This window comes from Delphinus delphis, chromosome 14 (assembly GCF_949987515.2).
Source record: "Delphinus delphis chromosome 14, mDelDel1.2, whole genome shotgun sequence".
NCBI classification, from domain to species: domain Eukaryota; kingdom Metazoa; phylum Chordata; class Mammalia; order Artiodactyla; family Delphinidae; genus Delphinus; species Delphinus delphis.
The window spans coordinates 39,114,370-39,135,899 of NC_082696.1; positions in this window are offsets into that span (position 1 = coordinate 39,114,370).

Genomic DNA, 21,530 nt, shown 5'->3' on the forward strand with positions numbered 1-21,530 from the left:
TTTGAAGTAATTCAAAAATGTTAGCCTGGCACGGTTTGAAGAACTCTGAATCAGGACCTGGCTGGCATTAATGCTCTGCTCAGCTGTGCATTTAGATGTAAACAATGGGTAAGTCACCTAATTTCTCTAATCCTCTATTTTCTTATTTGAAAGAGGAGGAAAATACTATCTGTTCTCGCTATCTAACGTAGTTGTAATAAGGATCATATGAGGATATGTATCTAAAAGTGCTGCTTAAATGAAATGGGCTTACCTTATTATTATTTGTTAAACAGAACTCATAATTGACTTTTGTCGAATCACCAGCTCCCATGCTTCAGATGATATCAACTACAAGAGATGCGTGTTTTCTACATATATTGCTCAGAGAAATTGTAGCAGGCAGCTTCTGTGACAGAGGTTGGTATATGATAAGACATAACCAAAATTTAGAGTTGCAAAAACACTCAAAGATATCTAATTAGGTTTCCATGTGAATTTGTAAATAAGACTGAAACCCAGAAATGGTTAATAATTTTCCTAAGATCAGTGTGCTCTGATAGCTAATTCAGTGCTTACTATGGCTCGTACATGATGCTATTGGAAATGATTGCTGGATTAGACAGGGCCTTGCTCAATCTTTTAGATCAGGGGTCAGCAAACTACAGTTCATGGGTTAAATCTGGGCCACCACTTGTTTTTGTAAAGTTTTATTGGAACACATCCACATCTATCTATTTACATACTGTCTATGGCTGCTTTCATGTTACAGTGAAGTAAGTCAGAAAGAAAAACAAATACCATATGCTAACACATATATATGGAATCTAAAAAAAAAAAAAAAAGGTTCTGATGAACCTAGGGGCAGGACAGGAATAAAGATGCAGAGGTAGAGCATGGACTTGAGTACACGGGGAGGGGAAAGGGTAAACTGGGACGAAGTGAAAGAGTAGCATGGACATATATACACTGCCAAATGTAAAATAGATAGCTAGTGGGAAGCAGCTGCATAGCACAGGGAGATCAGCTCCGTGCTTTGTGACCACCTAGAGGGGTGGGATAGGGAGGGTGGGAGGGAGACGCAAGAGGGAAGGGACATGGGGATATATGTACACATATAGCTGATTCACTTTGTTGTACAGCAGAGGCTAACACAACATTGTAAGGGGATTATACTACAATAAAGATATTAAAAATAAACAAATTTTAAAAAGCACCATTATTAAAAAAAAAAAAAAGAAAGTAAATTCCATAAAAGCTAACTTCCTTGACAAAAGTAAAAGATTTTATTTCCCTCCTTGTAAAGTAAGAAGATACGAACTTCATGGTGTGCACATAGAAGGAGCTTCTGAGACAAAGAACAAAAACTCTCAGTAAAAAATAGGTTTTCACACAATAAACAACAGAAAGCAATGGATACTTCTGGAACCCTCTCCATCCTTCTTTCCTACAGGTTTACAGACCAGGGATTGCCTTGACAGGGAAGTGACTATACTGTCTTACTGAAAGATGGTTCTCAAGTCACTAAACAAGAATTAATTGCACATGCTTCTATCATGTTACTTTTAAAGCAGGTTATTGTAAGACAGTGCTAGCCTGTGAATTCTCAAGAGAAGTATGTCCTGAGAAAGTAAGCATAGGAAGTTTACCTATTTCCTTATTCATGTTTCTTCCCTTGCCTTTTGCCTGGTGAGGTAATGCAATAACAGAACCTTCAGCTTATTATTTTAAGCAGAGTTCATCTAGTTCACTTTGGGTTCCTGGGTGGTGAAATGCTTGAAGACCTCCCATGGATAGAAAACCTTTGCATTGTAATCTTATTACACAACAGGGAAGGTCAATGGAATGAGCCTTTTTTTCCCCCTCATTTTAGTTTGTCTCTACCACATAAAAATGTGACACAGAATGAAGCAGACCCAAGTCTCTGCGTGTGATATTAACTTGGAACTGCTTTTTGTCTGTCATCATTGACCATGTCACCACTTTGTCACCTGCCTCCTAGATTTTGTCAACTGTAGCTGGGTGTCTAAGATCACTTTCATCCTTGTGGAATGTGCCTGTGGCGTTTGCATGAGGGCTAGTCCACTCAGATAAGGCTATTGCTGCTGGGGAAGTTATTTTGTTTGCATTCCCTGGATTTGTGAGATTAATAGAGAGCCCTCCAAGGTGGGATGAGGAGGACTTCAGAAATGTCAAGGGAGGAAACACACCCTCTAGCCATTTGATTGTGAGATTGATTTTGCGAAATGACATGTGTAGTGATCCCTTTACACACAGCTTTTTACTTCATCCAGTATTGTGGCTGAGCTTGCTTCATCCCGGTTTTCCTTTCATTCAAAACAGAAAAAAAGAAAGTTTTATCAAACCCCAGAACTCAGTCTCCCAGCATCTGTTTACACTTCATGGAATGACTGAATATGTGTGAGAAGAAAATGGCAGAAACCGGGAGGGTAAGTGAGGAATGGCCCCCTTCCTAAACTCTTCTGAGGACATTTGGTTTCTTCCCGCCTTCATTCCCCTCCTCTTCAGTTCCTCCTTCCCCACAAACAACTTTACTCATTTTGTGCAAAAGATTGCCATTTGGTGTTCAAGGTTAATTTTAATACCTAGATGTTTCAGCTGCTAGTTCTTCAATAGACTCCAGGATTCCCTCTGCACTTTTGGTGACTATATAATAGTCATGGCATAAACAGTAGGATTTGTTTTCATCTACAATCACAACCACAGAGTTTTGTATTTGCTTTAGAGCAGTAGCTCTCAAAATGGAAACTTTGAAAATATTTTATTTATTTGGTTAAAACCATTGGGTCATATCAAAAAACACGACTGAACAAAGAAATATGGAGAGGAAGTGTGGGGAAAGGAAGGACTCAGAGTTATGCTGGAGGACCAATAAAGGGAATAAAACCCATCATTTTAATATCTTATACATTTCCCTTTTCTATTTAAAAGAAAATCTCAATAAGCAGGCTAGCCTGTAACATCATTCTTCCAGGCTTCTCCGTTCCTATTTAACTACATGAAAACCTGTCTGTAAGCCCCCCACTGGGAGAGAGAAAACATTCCCTTTGCTGGCAGGTGGTCTTTTGCAAGCACTTCCCAATTGAAAGCACATGTTCCTGGGTGTGAGGAGGCTTCTGGTAAGTGGGGAGGAAGCTCATGTGTAGAGTGATTGGATTATGTAGGCAAATTCAAGATAAGCATGCTTAGTCCTCCCTTCCTTCCACAATAAAGGTAGAGGCTTTTGATATCACATAGAAGGTCTCTATCCTACTCATCTTCACCTCCAAGTTGAAGGTCTTCCTTCACTGTCCTACAACATAGTTCAGTGTTCACATCCTCTTTCATATTAGCGTTAAACTAAGACCCCCTTGTTTCTCTTCCTTTTCCTGGTCTTTGCCACCAAGACCAGTTAAGCTACCAATAACATGAGATCGATCTTCTTAAGGATAAGATCCCTTCTGCAGAACTCAGATTTCTTCACAGTTAATGGAAGAAAGGAGAGAGGAAATGAAGAACCAAAAGAATATCCTTTTCCTGTTCAAAGAGGGGGAAAGTCTTTTAGCAAAGATTTTTTTTAAAATGAGAAATTTGATTCAGGAAGAGCAGTATGCGAATGACCATTTCAAAGGAAATCAATAAGAAAAGTTCAAGAAAATGATCATAATGAAATATATCTTAGCAATACATCTTTTACTAAACATCAGACATCTATTATGTGCCTTTCCCTGTCTGAACACATTTTCGTAAAGGCTCAACGTAGCTAATTCTGTTGCATTTCCTGGAATGAAGAAAGAGTGAGTTTGCTTCACAAAAGTTAGAATTTAATTGAATTTTGTGAAGTACAAAACCCAAAAAAACATTTCCCCCAATATTCCAAACTCTAAAAATAATTGAGGACTGCACAGAGGCAGTGAAAAACTGCATAATATTAGAAAATGTTCTTTACCTCAACCCAAAAGCACTTTATAAATGGGTACAGTATCTCATGGTGAAAAGAGGAGGTCAGATTGATGCTGTTTTAAGCAATGGGTTATTTAGTTAAGATTTGCTGCATCAGCTTCCAAGTGCTCCCCCAAATGTCAGTGCTCTAATAGTGAACATTCTATTGCTTGAAAGATCAAAGTTTTCTTTACTGGTCAGAAAAAGTGGCATCACATTTTTGCTTTTCCCCAATAACTGATTTTTGTACATTTACTATAGAAAGTGAATCTAACCATATTGAAGGGGATGATAGTCAGGTTACTTAGCTTGGAAAATATTGAAAATGAGGCAAACGCCTCTCATTTTCTTTTTAACAGAAATATCCTACACTGTACTTGCAAACCATTAGTTTATGAGTGAACTAGTTTACAATGTATGTAGTATTATATGTGCACGTTAGCACTTCTAAGAGCTGCTTGAGTAACCCGGAAAAAAGGGTCAAGAAAATATTGAACTGTCCTTCAGTTATTACAGGCTATTTAGAAACTGGAAAACAAGCTAATTCTGATTTAAGAAAAACATAACAATACTTTGTTTTTATATAGTACTTTTCAGACATGACTTCATTATTTATCAGAACATTCTTCTGAGCGTAGGTAGCAAGGGCTTTCTTCAGTTTACAGAGGCATAAACTTGGGCATGAAAAGATTAATTGATTTCTGCCGGGCACAGAAAATCTATGCCAAAGGGAAAGAGAGACCAACTTTCTACAAAGGACTCAGGAGCCTGCTCTTCCTCCAGTAAATAGAAATCACATCATCTTTAACTTTTGTAACAACTTCTTAGAATCTTTGCTACACAATCAGTATTAACCATCTGCGTGGTATTGATTTAAGAAGATTTGGGGGTCTTGCTCATTTATTGCTTTATGCTAACACACTGCACTCACATAGAACATAGTCATTGGTTGAACAGCATTGCTTACATGTAATAGAGAAAAGATGACAATCAGTAATGACACTCGATTCGCGATTCAAGAGTGCACAAAGGGTACAGTGAAGAGTTGTCATTACTTGCTCCTAGCAAGTACTATTTAAGGCCAGAAAATCACATAATTAGAGGCACTTTCAAAGCTCCTGATTTCAAGATAACTTTCAAACATAATTATCACATTTTTGACTGGAGACATATCAAGGCCACAGACATTAGTTTCTGCAAAAATCCCCTGTCAGTAATGTGTTATAGTACCCTTATAACAATATATCTTGGAAATTACTTTGCTTATGTAGTTTTTCGGGTCTGAATGAAGTAGAAGAGCGACACAGTTCACATTTTTGTAAGTTCACTTTGGCCTATAACATGGAGAACGTAGAGGTCGATGAGATGGAAGGCAGGGTGATTAGTTAGGAGGTTTTGGTGAGAATGAAGGTAAAAAATAATGGCAGCATTAATTAGAGTGGTGTTAGTGGTGATGGAAAGAAGTAGGTGGACATACACATACTTACTGGATAAAATAGATGTTTGGTTGGTTTTGGGGGCTGAAAGGAGTTAAAAATATCTCCCAGGTTTTGTTTGTTTGTTTGTTTTCAATTAAGTGGATGCTGATGCCATTCAGTGAGATTAGGATTAGCAGAGGGTCAAAGATTTAGTCTGGGGAAATGAAGCGCCAGCTTTTGACATGATGAGTTTGAGATGCCTGGGAGATACCTAGATAAAACCATGGGCAATTGAATGTATGGTTCAGAGTTCAGCCTCAGTGGATATCCTCTATGAAATCTTCCATAATCACTTTAATGGAAAGCCATGTCTAAATTCTGGATGCCTCTTCATGGCTAAGATTTGAGGAGTTATCTTGATTTATCTCACAGTATCTTAATATATAGTTTAACAAAAATATTACCTAATTTCTTCAGTTACTTGTAGTCTAGAAGCGCAAATTTATAGAGTAAATTTAAAAGCAATGATCTTTTCTAAATTCATAGAATATTTGAATTATATCCCTTAATTCTGCTTCAGGCAGGTATTATATTCATATGCACAAACCCAACATTCTTCTTGGAATTCAGTAGTTTCTTGGTATTATGAAATAAGACTTCTATTTTTATAAACAGCAGGTGTTTGACCGGGGAGATGATTCATATGCTTTTAAGTCCAGAGCTCTAATGAATGGTCTAGGTTTTCAGATATGAATTTATAACCTGTCATTCATTCATTCAGCAGGCACTATCCTAGGTGCTTTGATTTGCCTGTTTGATAAACAGCTCTTTCCTTGGAGAGATTATAATCAATGGAGAAGCCAGTAAAGAAAAGATATAGTATATAGAATATAGTATAATATATAGTATATTAAATGGTTATTAGTTATTTGGAGAAAAATTAAAGTTGAGAAGATGAAAAGGGAGCACTTAAAGACGAGTGTTTTCAGCTTTCAATGAGGTAGTCAGGGGAAGCTTCACTAGGAAGGTGGAATTTGAGACTAGACCTAAAGGAGATGAGGGAGGATGTCAAGCCACTATATGGGGGAAGAATGCACCCTCAACAGAGGGGACAGAAAGTGCAAGGGCTCTATGTAGTCACGGCCTCCAGAGTAAGGACACCAAAGTGATTAGAGTGGAGTAAGCAACAGGGAAAGCTGTAGTAGATGAAGCTGAAGAGGGAAGGAAGTAGGGGTTCCAGATTGTTTGCACCTTTTAGGCCAAGACAGGAATGAATTCATGGAGAGTTTAAGCAGATGAGTGACATGCTCTGATGCATTCTTAAAGGATCACTGCTTGTTATGTTAAAAGTAGGCAGTCAAGTGTCAAAATGAAAGCAGGGAAAGTTAGAATAATTCAGGAGAAAATTAATGGGGGTTTGCTGTGATGGTTAATTCCCGCAGGCCTGAAATTGGCCTGAGCTGTTTGGCTGAAGTAAGAGATGTATCTGTATAAGTATGGCTCGCTAACCGATTGTGTCACTGGATAGTTTAAAAAGAAATAATAATAAGAGATGTATCTGGATGTACTAATCTCTAGACAAGGCATAAAATATACTGAATGATAATGTTGCTTTGTAACCATGATTCCCATGCAAGTTTTAGGATGGCTTTTACCAGTTTGTCAGCATTATTGATTTTGTTTATCTACAACAGTGAGATTGCTGATTTGTACCTGGTCTCAGTGAGACTCCTAGAGGGTTCTGACACTGGGGCTGTTTATCTACCAAAAAATAAGCCTGCATGACCAGCAAAGTATAAAATATCCTGTTCAGAAATTCATTTTGGGTTTCCTGATCCCAGGGTGTTCTGTGAGGTACACACATCTGTGGTCCCTGATCTTTGAGAGAAAACAACAGAGCCCTGCAGGGGAGGATGATTGGAGCGCGTGCTCAGCCTCTCTAGGATCCTTGCTATGAGACAGGCTTTGGCTAGAATGCAGCCTTACCTTAACTGTTGTTTTATCGTATGTTTTTCCAATAATAAACCTTAGATTTATAATCATTTTCACTTTGAGCTCTGAGAGTCTTCTTTAACAATTGAAGCCTGACTGTCACCACCAGTGCAGGAGCTTAGACTGGACTGGTAGCAGTAGAAGTGATGAGTCAGCCACTTGGATCCTGGATAACATTTAAAGATAGAATTGACATGATTTGCTGTTGGGTTAGATATGGGGTGTGAGAGATAGAGCAGAGTCAAAGATGACTCCCAGTATTATCAGCCTGGGCAACTGGTAGAATAGAGTTTAGAATGATGATTGAGATGAAGCCAAATTAGCATTCATTTAACAGCAAAAAGAAAGTAACTGAAGATATATTGAGTACAGACAACTCTTCTGGGGATATCGGATATAAACAGAAGCAGAGAAAAGGGGGCTTTGTTAAAAGAAAAACAGAGTTTCAAATATTTAAGAGAACTGGTGATATAGGCATAAAAGAAAAAATTAGTTTGTTTTTAAATCTTTTAAAAATTTCTTTGGAGAAATGATTTCCTTTCTCCAAACTAGCTGTTTAAAATGTATCTAACAACAACAACAAATAAACAAACAACATGGGAGTAAATACCAGTGTAGCACTTAATTCTATTATAGGACTTATAGAGTATGCCACTCTAGGATATTTCATTCCAAAATGATATTTCACTTAACAAGTAAAAGCATAATAAAATCATAAGTTGAAATGCAGGGAAAATGTAGAATATTGACTCAGTTTAAGCCAAATATTATTCCCTGTGATTCTGGACCCAATATTAATCCTAGAATTATGTGGATTTTATACGAGCTTAAGAAAAGATCATCATTTCTAAGCTAAAATGAATTAAAGCTGCCATTAATTTGCTATTGACCTTTAATATTTATTCTGTTCTGTGTTTTTACATTTCATCTGGAAGTCTTTTTCAGAAAATCTGGGATGACTTTTACCTGGTTACAAAGTGAGAAACTTTGGAAAGTTTCTAACCTCTACATAGTAGGTGCTGAATAAATATTTGTTAAATAGATGAATACATACGTGAATGAATATATGAGTGAATGAAGAGTCACATGAATGGTTTATGAATAAGCATATGAATTGATAGTAGCATGTATAATGCAAAAAACACATTATATAAACAGAGAGGAGATCATGAATCTTTTGTGATTCCCTTTGTTAACAGGAACAACTTTGAGACATACTTGCAGAGTCAGGGCAGTGGAAGAGAGCATCATTTTTGACCATTCTAGAGCAAACTGGGAGATGGAATACAAGGGCAGAGTGAGAGGCAAGGCTCATAGCTAATTCAAGTGGTTTCAATAAACAACAACTGTGTGTTTAAGTGCATCCTAGGCCGTGACAATGGAGGTTGAGGTTAGAGTTAGAGCAATAAAGAAGCTGCTCAAGAGAGAAAGTATCACTCCAGGGTAGAACTGTCTCATCAGAGAAAAGAAGTTATTTCTTTCCTCTTCTGAGTCATGAATTCATGACCTCCCTCGCTCCCCTGCATACCTCCCAAGGCATCTGTGAATTGAAAGATTTATATGAACTCTCACAAAGAACGTGACTGTTCTCATAGGTGTTTGCAGACAAGCAGTTTCTCCACCCACTCATCTCCCAAGGAGGTTCCTTAACCAGGTAGCAAATTGAGGCATGGGGTTGAGACAAATGCTGAAAAGTCATTTTAGAGAGGTTAACCTCAGAATGATTTAGGAAATAAAAAGAAAGTAATTCCAAATTCCTGTATCCTCATATGTATGACTAGATAGATAGATAGACAGATAGATAGATTGATAGACAGACAGACATAACAAAGTCTCTGTTATAGAAAAGGCTTCCAACACTAGTTCTTTTTTACTTTTAGGCTATTTAAAAAATTCTTTCTACTTCCTTTTTTTCCCATCTTAGTAAATATGTGCCAATTCTCACAGAATTGTGCTTAAAAAGAAAGAAAGATAAAGTGTATATGTTAGTGCAATTTGGTAGAAATTAATTAAAGAAACTAGCTCTTCTAAAGCCAAGCAGTCCCACCACCCACTAGCCCACTAAGCAATGCAAACAAGTGGGAATTTCCATTCAAACGGTAGTTGCAAAATATTCTTTGATTTTTCAGATTCTCTGTTGATGGTAGGGCTTGTCTCTTCAGTCAAATAGAATATTTCTGTCATTCTAATGAAAAGAAAATTAAATTAAATTTAAAAAGAAGGCAGTCTGTTATTTGTCTTTAGACAATAGACACTAGACACCAGGAGAGTAATGCAAAGAGAAAAGATGTAGATCAGAAGTTCGCAAGTTTTTCCCACAGATCTCTAGTCCAACCAGATGCTCTGAGAAAATCGTATTCCATGGCAGAACACGTTTCTGCAGTGCTCCATATGCTGTCCTCTCTTAAGGGGTGCACAAGGCTCATTAAAATAGTAAAGACCCCCAAATCCTGAAATAAATCTATTTGGCTTCCTTTAATCCAGTGTTTCTAAAATTTACAAGTCCACAAAGGCTTCTTAAATGTAACATGCATCAAGATCCTGTAGAGTTAGTGATATGGAATATGCTTGGTGTATGCCTATGGCAGACTATGCAAACATACTCAAGTGTACACAGAGCCGGGCCGCAGGGAAATGGAATCACTTAGAGGTAATCAAAACCTTTGTAGAAAAACATAACCTTTTGATGCTCAGAGTATAGAAAAAAGAAATTAAATAGGTTGGGAACCACGCATCACCCCACTCAGGGATATTTTTGGGATTAGAAAAAATTCAAAAGAAACCAAGAAATTGGAAACAAAAGCCTAATAATTAAATCCACTAAACTGTATTTTTAATTAATCCTTCTGGTAGTTGTGGACAAAACTTTTCTCAGATGAGGAATATTAAGAGCACAATATTTTTCGCTAAAACAGTGCCTTCTGAGCTCTGAGCTCCACTTGCCTTTGGAAAACCCCACTTCCCAGGGGTCCTAACGGGTCTTGGAGGAGGAGAGTAGAGGTTTTCAAATGCTCATAAGAAGGCTCACAAGGCTTCTTGGATATCAGATTCCTCTTACAAAACAATAATTTGTTGAATTAAGTGCCAGTGAACCAGATGGATTACATTTCCCTCACAATGTGCACAAATTAAAAAATTAAAGAGAAAAGCACTTGGTAAAACCGAATTTGTATTTTGCTGGACCTAAAACATTTAGAAAAATAGTTTGAGATGTTTGGCTAAAGCCCAGTGCCACCAGGCCTGCCTGGCTCTAGACACCAGCCTCATTGACTGAAATATTCTATTAAGCAAGCAGATGGGTGGTGGTTTGTTACTGACTTTTCCACAAAAGCGAACTGTGAAATGTAATATTTCTGGAAGGATAAAGTGCTTGTGCTTCATACTTTTACAAAAGTGGGTTGACCATCTCAAGGATACTTCAGAAATAATATAAACTCTGGGAATGAATTTTTTTTAAAGGTTAACGGTATCAGTATAAGATAATTGAGAAAGGGAGAAAGAACTACCTAAAGGAAACAAGTAAACTAGAAAAATTGGGAGTATAAGTTTTATGAATAGCTTGAATTTCTGCCACTATGAATATAATTATCGGGATGCTTTTTAGAGTAACATGTAATTTCGTGAAACATATTTATTATGCTTTATTTAGTTAATAAACTTTAATTTTTAGAGCAGCTTTAGGTTCACAGCAAAACTGAGTGGAAAGTACAGAGAGTTCCCATACACGCTCTGTTCACTCTACACACACATCCCCCACTACCAATATCTCATAACAGAGTGGTACACTTGTTACAATCAATGAACCTACACTGACATATCACTGTCACCTGAAGTCCATAGTTTACATTAGGGTTCACTCTGTGTGTGCTTTTAGCAAGGAGGTATCTTGGTATAATGGATTATTTACTTGTCAAATAACCAACAGTGCTGCTTATAATTTATATTATTAGTGCATATTTGAGGATTAAGGGTTATCCTTAATCCTGGAACTAAGGCTTTTGCTTGTTTTGAAAGAAACAAAATCACACATTAGTTCATTTGATTTCAAGAAGAAATAAATTATGAGAATGGAAGTTTTACATACTTGTCATCACAATAAACAGACAAGCCTCATACATTATCAAGTGCCATTTCTAATTTGCAATGTAGAAATAATATGTTTTGCTTGGTGTAACCCATTCTTTCTTAAGACAGCCACCTTTGGAAAGGCATATCACAGAAAATTAGCTTTATGACAATGCTTTACATAGAAACTTATTGTAATAGCAAAACAAAACCCATATTCATTTCTAATAAACCTATTTTAAGTGCTTCCTTTTCACTATCATGTTGAAACCTTGCATGCACCAACTATGTGCCTCCTTTTTTTTTACAAGGATGGAGAAATATATTTTGATTCCACAGACTGAATTTTCTGTTTCTTGACCTAAGCTCCACCCCATGATCCACTCACTGAACAGATTAAAATTCCCAAAGGAGAGATTAGAAGCACCAAGATCAATTTAGAGTCTCACAGTGTTCTTGCCAAAGGCCTGATGTACACATTTCTGTCATTAACTCTGATCCAGATATATTCCTGAGGAGGGTGACTAGTGCATGACCTTGCCTCATACCCAAAGAATCACTGTTGTATTCAGCAATGCCCAGAAGCCCTGGATGTACATGGCTTTTAGTGAATTAATTGACCTCAGAATTCACTCATATGGAGCGTCTTATCTGGAGTCCAAGCTTTCTATATATAATAGCACTTTGGGTATTATTACTAGTTTAATTTGCTATTAACTTTGCACTCCACAGTAAGAATAACTGCAAATACTTTAGTTTTCACATCAGAGAATATAAATCTAAAAAAAGAACAAAATGAAATTCAGCCGCAGTCTCCAACTACTCAGTAAAAGCTGCCCTTTTGTTTTCTTATCTTTCTTTTCTCTTTCTTTTTTTAAATCATGCCATCCCAAATTCATTTTCCCTTATCCTTAAAGCAACCTTCATCCTCCAACTTTGGCTCAGATATCCACATTCCTTTGACGTTGGCCTAGAGTTCCAGGGTTAGAGCACTTGGTCCAGACTTGGCCAGTCAAGCACCTTAATGTCTCCCTTCAACTGTCCATCATCCCCCATACCCATCCATCCATAGTGGTAAATTGGGGTGTGTGACCAAAATTTGCTCAAACTGGATTTTCAGTTGTGCAAGCCATTACACATTCTTTTCCGCTTAAGCTGAGTTGAATTGGTTTTCTTCTCATTTGAAACAATCAAACAAAATAGTTCTGGTACACCCTTTCAAAGATTTTTCTGATGCTACTCATACACATATTTTTAGTTAATGGAGTTATTTCTATGAACTAAATTTTCCAACAACTAAGTGCGAGAACTTTAGTTTGGTGATTTTAATTCTGTGATAAAATTCAAAGATTCAAAATGAACTTTAATTAGCACTGCAATAAGAACTCAAGAATTACTTAATAGCTTTCTTAGATTAATTGATTTTTCTAAAGTGCCTGTAATTTTGGGGTGCTTTCAATAGATTTGCTGCTTTGATGTCTAACATTGCAATGCAGAGAACATTCTTTGCTTTTTTTTTATGCTGTTTTATTTCCATCCTGTTTTTTTTTTTCTGTCCTCTTAATTGCTTCTCATATTTGACTGGCCTTTATTTAGAATATAACTCACCAATATTAGACTGAATTTCTCATTAAAATGATCTTGGCTTAATTAGTAGGACAAATGCCCATGAATTGCAAAAAAAACACACATCCTGTTTTAAAAGTGTTTGGTCTATAAATTTACAATTTCTTCTTGATTCTGTGTGAAAACCATACCTTCCTACTTTCTGCTTCAACTAGAGAGGTGAGCAAGAATTTCTAATCAAGCCATTGTAGGTGTGAAATATGATAATACTCAGAGAGTAGCTTTCTAGAGATTAAGGTTTAAATAAACATGAACTTGAAGACTTTCCAAGCTCTCCCCTTAGTTCTCTCCTTTTACCTACCTTACCCATGCTGGAGCGATAGGACTAGTGATAGAGCCTGGGAAAAGGAGTGAGATATAACTTTCTGGCTTCTTTTTCTTTAAAATTCATGTTACTGTACTGACCACTTATTGTTTGAAACTTTTAATCTTTAACAGGGATAAAACCAGGTCTTGTTCACTTTCAGGAAATAAGAATGACTTAATCAAGAGAATCCACATAGACATAGTGAAAGGAAGCTTAGCAAAAACTAGAGTCTTCTATAATCAGAATTTTTTCTTGACTGAAATGTTTTCAAAGATTATTATTTTAAAATTTACTTTAATATAAAAACAACATTGATTACAATGTGAGACTATGAGTAAATATTTGTTAATTGCATGTGAGTAGGTGAAGAAAATTAGTGACAAATAATTCTAATTTTGTTTTAACATAACATTCTCTAGAGAGAAAAACTGCCTTCACCATTTAGCATTTTAAATAGTATTTATAATATAATCCTTGAGCTTGTTTTGGGCAGACTCTGGAGCAATCTAGGAGGCTGGTGGGCTGGGTCAAGCATTCTAGAATACAGAATGAAATTTCTCCAAATCTGTTAGTGATCAGAAAATAAAGTCTCATTAAAAGAGAGGGAACTGCCTCAAGTGCATGGTCAGTCTCCCTTATAAGCCTTTTCCCAGAATTTGAATTTGCATGGAGTGGAAATCTAAAGATTGTTCAGTTACTTATTTTGCATCTACATAATGAAAAGTTGTCCAATATGAAATAAAAACAAAATTTCAACCCAAACTACTGAAATGTATTCCTATTTATCATTTGAGGAGTTACTCGGTTTTCTTCCTTTCTTTGCCTCAACACTGTTGATTGACATGCCATGAATATGTTTACATGAGTCCAATTCTCCTTAATATTTATAGAGTTTATAGAGTGACAGACTAAAATCTGAGAGAATACAAGACTGTAATATCTTGACTGTGTGCTGGTCATCTGAGGGCAAGGTTTTAAATCCACATTAAGTGAGCTAATAAGTTTGTTAGTTTTTTAATCTACACATTTACATGTAATTCTATATATTTTTCATATATCAGTTTCAAACTGCCTGACTCAAATTACATAGCCAGACATTATTAACCTGAATGACTGAATCAGTCATTTATTTATTTAAGCGCTTTTTTCTCTTTTAAGTGTATGACTCCAAATTTTGTTCTTTTCTACTTAATTCCAGATGGCTGGATATACGTAAGTCTATTTAAGTAAATTTTTATTGTAATTAAATAATTGCTGATAACAAGAAAAGCTCCTATTAACAAAGATATGAACAGCGTTATCTTTGTATAGAAAGGGAAGTAGAAATACAAATAACAGCTTTTCCACTAGATGATGTAAACAAACATCAACAACAGCAAATGATCTCCTTTATCATGAACATATTTCAAGGGTTAAAATGAGTTTAATATAATTAAATGGTAGAAAAGTCTAAAACCCTTTTTCAGAAAGGTTCAGAGTTTTTTCCTTAAAAAGAGATGGAGTAATCTGTACTCACTTTCTGTAAGCTGCTTTGCCATTTTAAAATACTGTAAATATCTTCCTAGTCAATGCACTCAAACACGTGCACACACAAACACAACCAACATTATTCTTAATTGATACCTATATATCTTAGTATTACTGAGGTATAATTAATTTGGTCAATCCTGTATTTTAGGAAGTTTATGTTTCTCACATTTGTCATATCTCCAATTTGTTAAATTATAAATCATACTATGATTAATACACTTAGAATGAAATATTTTCCTAGATCCATGATGATCTTAGGGCAAATTGCTTAGAGGTTGGAGTATGTGCATCTTAGTGAATAAGTTTGTTTTAAACATATGTTGACTAAACAAGATTATCATATTACCTTATACTGTAACCAACACAGATTATTAAACTTTTATATATACACATGTAAGTTTTTTTTCTCAGCTTATCATTTTATTTTTAATTTTTTAATGTTAGTTTTTAATTTACAAAGATCTAGTTTTATTTGGGAAGAGACAGAGATTGAGAACTGAATCTTCCCACCTTTATTCTATGATTTATGGCTTTTATATTATGCTTAGAAAGGTCTTTCTTACTGAAACATGTATATTCACCTAAATCTTATTTTGATACTAATACGGTATTATTTCTGACAATTAATCACACTCAAGAACATGGCCTGTATGTTTCTATGTATAAAATATTCTCTTTTGCCCCTCCATAAGGATTTGCATTTAGGTCATATAACTTTCTCAGCAAGTCTGTTACATAGTCATTTATATTTTTGATTGCTATTATGAACAGAATCTTTGTATCATAGTTTTTAAATAGTTTTTTCTGGTACTTACGAAATCCATATATATTTTTGTATATTTTTCTTTTTTTTTCCATTGACCATTACAAAATTTTTTCATTGGTTATAACAGCTTCTTAGTTGTTTCTCTTGGAATTCTTTTGGATTTTCTTATTGAAAAATCATTATGTGCATTAGATACAGATTTAACCAAATGTATAAAATGCCTACTGGGTGTTTGATACCATCCTAGGTGCAACCAGAAAGTGACTAAAATATAGTGAACATGGTTGCTGTCCACAGCCAAGGAAAACTAAATATCACTCAGCAGGAATAATCAAGTGGCATTTCCAAAGTAGCATATTAATAGGCACATGCCCACATAGTATAATATATGTAGTAATGGAATTCAGAAGTACTGAGAGAGATGAGGACAACAGTTCTTGGCAGGCATAGATCAGATGAGGTTAATTATAGAATATTCATAAAAGGAGATGATGTTTTGGGTAATAGTCATAGACTAACAAGAGAACAGTAGTGTTAGACAGATTCTGGGAAGATGGCAGCAGCATAGCTTTTAATCTCTCTGAATCCCCATAAAAAAATAGAGAAACTAAATACAAAAATGAAAACCTCTGGGCAACTCTAATAACGAAACTAGTTTACAAGATATCCCTAAGAACCGCAAAATACAAGCTGCAGGGAACAAATTTATTTCAGCTAAAAGACTTGGATTGCATCAGCAACTTGACGAAAAGAAGCAGAAGTAGCCTACTGAACATTTGATGGACCTGAGTCCAGGAGAATCTCTAAATAGCCAATAGTATTCATTTTGAAGGACAGTGGGCCAATCTGAGAGTAGCAACTTCAATTAGTAGCTGAATACAAAGCCTCTGTATAAGTTTTTCTATAGCTGCTGTAACAAATTATCACAAATTTAGTAGCTTAAATAGTACAAATTTATTGTTATACTCCTGTAGGTAAGAATTCTTGTAGGCTCAGATGGTTTCTGTGCCTCAGGTCCCACAAGGCCTAAATCCAGGGTTATTGGTTATTCTCTAGAATAACCACTATCAATCACTTTTTAGCAAAATAATCAACTGTGAAAAAAGTGAGAAAATGACAACATATAGGGGGAAATAACATCATTAAAAAAAAAGATTTTCGTCAGATTTTTTGACAGCGATGCTTCATGCCATAAGAAAATAGAACAACATATTTAAGGAAACGAAGGAAAGAAAATGTATCTTTAAATAAATATTTACTTGGAGAACCAAAATTAAATGAGAGTTAAAAGAGAGACAGCATTTGTAATAGCTAGACTCTCTGACAATGTAAATATAGTACAACGATTTTTAAAAAGCAGTAGATGACCGGGGAGAGCATATGTAAAACAATTACCTGTTCTCATGAATCATACAGAATATTGTTATTCTGAGGATGTTCTGTGTGTAGAAAAAAACAATTTAATTATTATGAGGTATACTAATTCTATCATTCCCTGTGTCCTTAAGAACAGAACATTTGGTGTGGAATACTGAAGAAATGAGTCTACTTAGAAGAGGTTAAGTAAAAACTCATTAGTATTAAATATGCATTGAAAGTATCAGTATTAAGTCATGAGATTTTATGTACATATATTTAAATATATGTGTAAATGCATATACGTACATTTTCCAGTCCTGTCCATTGAAAAGGCCTAGAAAAAAAATCACAAGCTTTTGGCACCCAGATTATTCTTTTGAAATATCATTTCCCACTTAAAGAAACCAGTGTTTCAAAGAGAAATGGATAATTACATGTTTGAAGGAGGAAATGTAGAGGATGAATCTGGAACTATCAAAGACCACTAATATCATGCCAAAGAATTTAGGAAACAACCGGTCAAGTTTCCATGAATCAGTTTGAGCTTCAAAAAGGATAATACTTGCAATTCATTATCCTGAAAACTGGTGCATAAAAGGGAAACAAACAAGCCTTATTTGTATAAACTATACCACTGGGGGAACAAATAGTATATGAGAGGAAACATAACTTTTTTAAAGTATTTAAACCAATACATGAAAATAAAATTATAGAATTTGAATAAATACAATTTTATGATGTGAATTAATGGTTCTAGGCTTTGAGCATGAATGGCTGGATAACATCCAGAAAGAGAGACAACCAGACAATGATGAACAAACCCAACACTAACTATAGTCATGCCAAAAGGGTAAACATTCTGATCGTGCATCTGGATCCAGTTGCCAATTTGCAGGAAACACAGAGGACAGGGGAAACTATATTGACTCCACCATGAGTGTCCAGTCAATGAAATTCATACTGTGGGAAATTTCCTGTGTGAATTACTTGGATTCTTCAACAGAAAGAAAGAGAAAGGAATAGAGGAGGGAACTAGTAGATTAATAGAGACTTAAAATATATATTGCTTAAAAAATGGATAAAATGTAATTATAGGGTCTAGAGATGGACACTTGGTGATAAAACTATAAAGAAAGCCAAGCAAGTGATCACCATAAAAATTAGAGTAGTGGTTAGTTTTAGGGGGCCACAAAAGGTTATGATTGGGATGGGCACATAGAGGAGCTTCTGGGGTATCTGGTAAAGCTCTATTTCTTGATCTGGGTGGTGTTTACAAGGGTGTTTATAACGACATGTTAAGTTATACACTGATTTTGTGAGGTTTTATTTATTTGTGCTTCATTTTATAATAAAAAAAAGTTAAGAGAAAATGGTGGGCATTGAAGGCATTTGCTTTCTTTTTTTACTTAATTTTTATTTTATATTGGAGCATAGTTGATTTACAATGTTGTGCTAGTTTTAGGTGTACAGCAAAGTGATTCAGTTATACATATACATATATCTATTGTTTTTCAGATTCTTTTCCCACATAGGTTATTACAGAGTATTGAGTAGAGTTCCCTGTGCTGTACAGTAGGTCCTTGTTGATTATCTATATTATATATAGTGGTGTGTATAGGTTAATCCCAACCTCCTAATTTCTCTCTCCCCCACATCTTTCCCCTTTGGTAACAATAAATTTGTTTTTGAAGTCTGTGAGTCTGTTTGTGTTTTGTAAATAAGTTGATTTGTATCATCTTTTTAGATTCCACATGGAAGTGATATCATATGATATTTGTCTTTCTCTGACTTACTTCACTTAGTATGATGATCTCTAGTTCCATCCATGTTGCTGCAAATGGCATTATTTCATTGTTTTTTATGACTGAGCAATATTCCATTGTATATATGTACCACATCTTAACCCATTCATCTGTCAATGGATATTTAGGTTGATTCCATTTCTTGGTTATTGTAAATAGTGCTTTAGTGAACTTTGGGGTGCATGTGTTGCTTGTTGCTTTCAATAATTTTTCTTTGTCTTTAATTTTTGCCAATTTGATTACTCAAATTTTACTCGGTATGTTTCTCCTTGGGTTTATCCTGTATGGGACTGTCTGCCATTTCTAGACTTGGGTGGCTATTTCCTTTCCCATGTTAGGGAAGTTTTTGACTATAATCTCTTCAAATATTTTCTCTGGTCCTTTTTCTCCTTCTGGGACCCCTATAATGCAAATGTTATTGCATTTAATGTTGTCCCAGAGGTCTCTTAGGCTGTCTTCATTTCTCTTCATTCTTTTTTCTTTATTCTGTTCTGCAGCAGTGAATTCCACCATTCTGTCTTCCAGGTCACTTATCCATTCTTCTGCCTCAGTTATTTTCCTATTGATTCCTTCTAGTGTAGTTTTCATTTCAGTTATTGCATTGTTCATTTCTGTTTGTTTGTGCTTTAACTCTTGTAGGTTTTTGTTAAACATTTCTTGCATCTTCTCGATCTTTGCCTCCATTCTTTATCCAAGGTCCTGGATCATCTTCACTATCATTATTCTGAATTCTTTTTCTGGAACGTTGCCTATCTCCACTTCATTTAGTTGTTTTTTGGGGGTTTTATCTTGTTCCTTTTTCTGGTACATAGCCCTCTGCCTTTACATCTTGTCTATCTTTCTGTGATTGTGGTTTTTGTTCCACAGGCTGCAGGATTGTAGTTCTTCTTGCTTCTGCTGTCTGCCCTCTGGTGGATGAGGCTATCTAAGAGGCTTGTGCAAGTTTCCTGATGGGAGGGACTAGTGGTGGGTAGAGCTGGCTCTTGCTGTGGTGGGCAGAGCTCAGTAAAACTTTAATCTGCTTGTCTGCTGATATGTGGGGCTGGGTTCCCTCCCTGTTGGTTGTTTGACCTGAGGTAACCCAACCCTGGAGCCTACCTGGGCTCTTTGGTGGAGCTAATGGTGCACTCTTGGAGGGCTCACGCCAAGGAGCTCTTCCCAGACCTCTGCTGCCAGTGTCCTTGTCCTCACCGTGAGCCACAGCCACCTGCCACTAGCAGGAGACCCTCCAGCACTAGCAGGTAGGTCTGGTTCAGTCTCCCCTGGGGTCACTGCTCCTTCCCCTGGGTCCCAATGTGCACACTACTTTGTGTGTGCCCTCCAAGAGTGGAGTCTCTGTTTCCCCCAGTCCTGTCGAAGTCCTGCAATCAAATCCCACTAGCCTTCAAAGTCTGATTCTCTAGGAATTCCTCCTCCCGTTGCCAGACCCCCAGGTTCGGAAGCCTGATGTGGGGCTCAGAAATTACCCACTTTTAAATATGAGGAAACCACAATTAAGAGTCCAGATCACATAACAAGTGAGTGTCACTTTGAGTCCTAAACCCTAGCAATTCACGTACACAGCTACATCTCCACACACCTACACCATACACATATATTCACACACACACTCACAAATCGGTAAATATAGACAGATAGAAGATTCAGCAATCACACCCACCTTACCTCCCATCCCAGGGTTCCTATTGATAGTAAAGGAAATAACATCTGTCTTTTTGCCTACCTTACGGACACTACAAATTATCCTACATAAGTGAGAGAGTTACTGTTTCTGAAGGATGTTTTCACAGATCTTTCATGACATAAGTTATGTACATTTTCACTGTTGTTCTAATCCTCTTGCTCAGCTTTTTACAAATCAGCCTCATTTTAGATAGTCTGAGGTGGAGACCTAAGATAATTATGATTTATTTGGCGTCTGTCCTTAGCCCTATTTTATACATGATAACACTGTAGCTAAAGAAGTTTAAGAAACTTGTCATTTTAGCAAAAATATTGCAGAAATAGAATTTTAACCTGGGATTGTGTGAGGACAAATCTCCACTTCTACCCTGATGACTCCTCTGGGGTCTTTAATCCTTGATAAATGATAGAAAAAGAAAGGTTGTGCCATGAATGCTAACAGTATAGGAACACAATTGCCACCTCTTTATGATAGAAGATCAGTGAGAACGCTCTTTGACATAAATCACAGCAAGATCTTTTTTGACCCAACTCCTAGAGTAATGGAAATAAAAACAAAAATAAACAAATGAGACTAAATGAAACTTAAAAGCTTTTGCACAACAAAGGAAACTATAAACAAGACGAAAATACATCCCTCAGAATGGGGGAAAATATTTGCAAATGAATCAACGGACAGAGGATTAATCTCCAAAATATATAAACAGCTCATGCAGCTCAATATTAAAAAAGCAAACAACCCAATCCAAAAATGGGCAAAAGACCTAAATAGGCATTTCTCCAAAGAAGACATACAGATGGCCAAGAGGCACATGAAAAGATGCTCAACATCACTAATTATTAGAGAAATGCAAATCAAAACTACAATGAGGGGCTTCCCTGGTGGCGCAGTGGTTGAGAGTCTGCCTGCCAATGCAGGGGACACGGGTTTGTGCCCCGGTCCGGGAAGATCCCACATGCCACAGAGTGGCTGGGCCCGTGAGCCATGGCCACTGAGCCTGGGCGTCCAGAGCCTGTGCTCCGCAACGGAAGAGGCCACAACAGTGAGAGGCCCATGTACC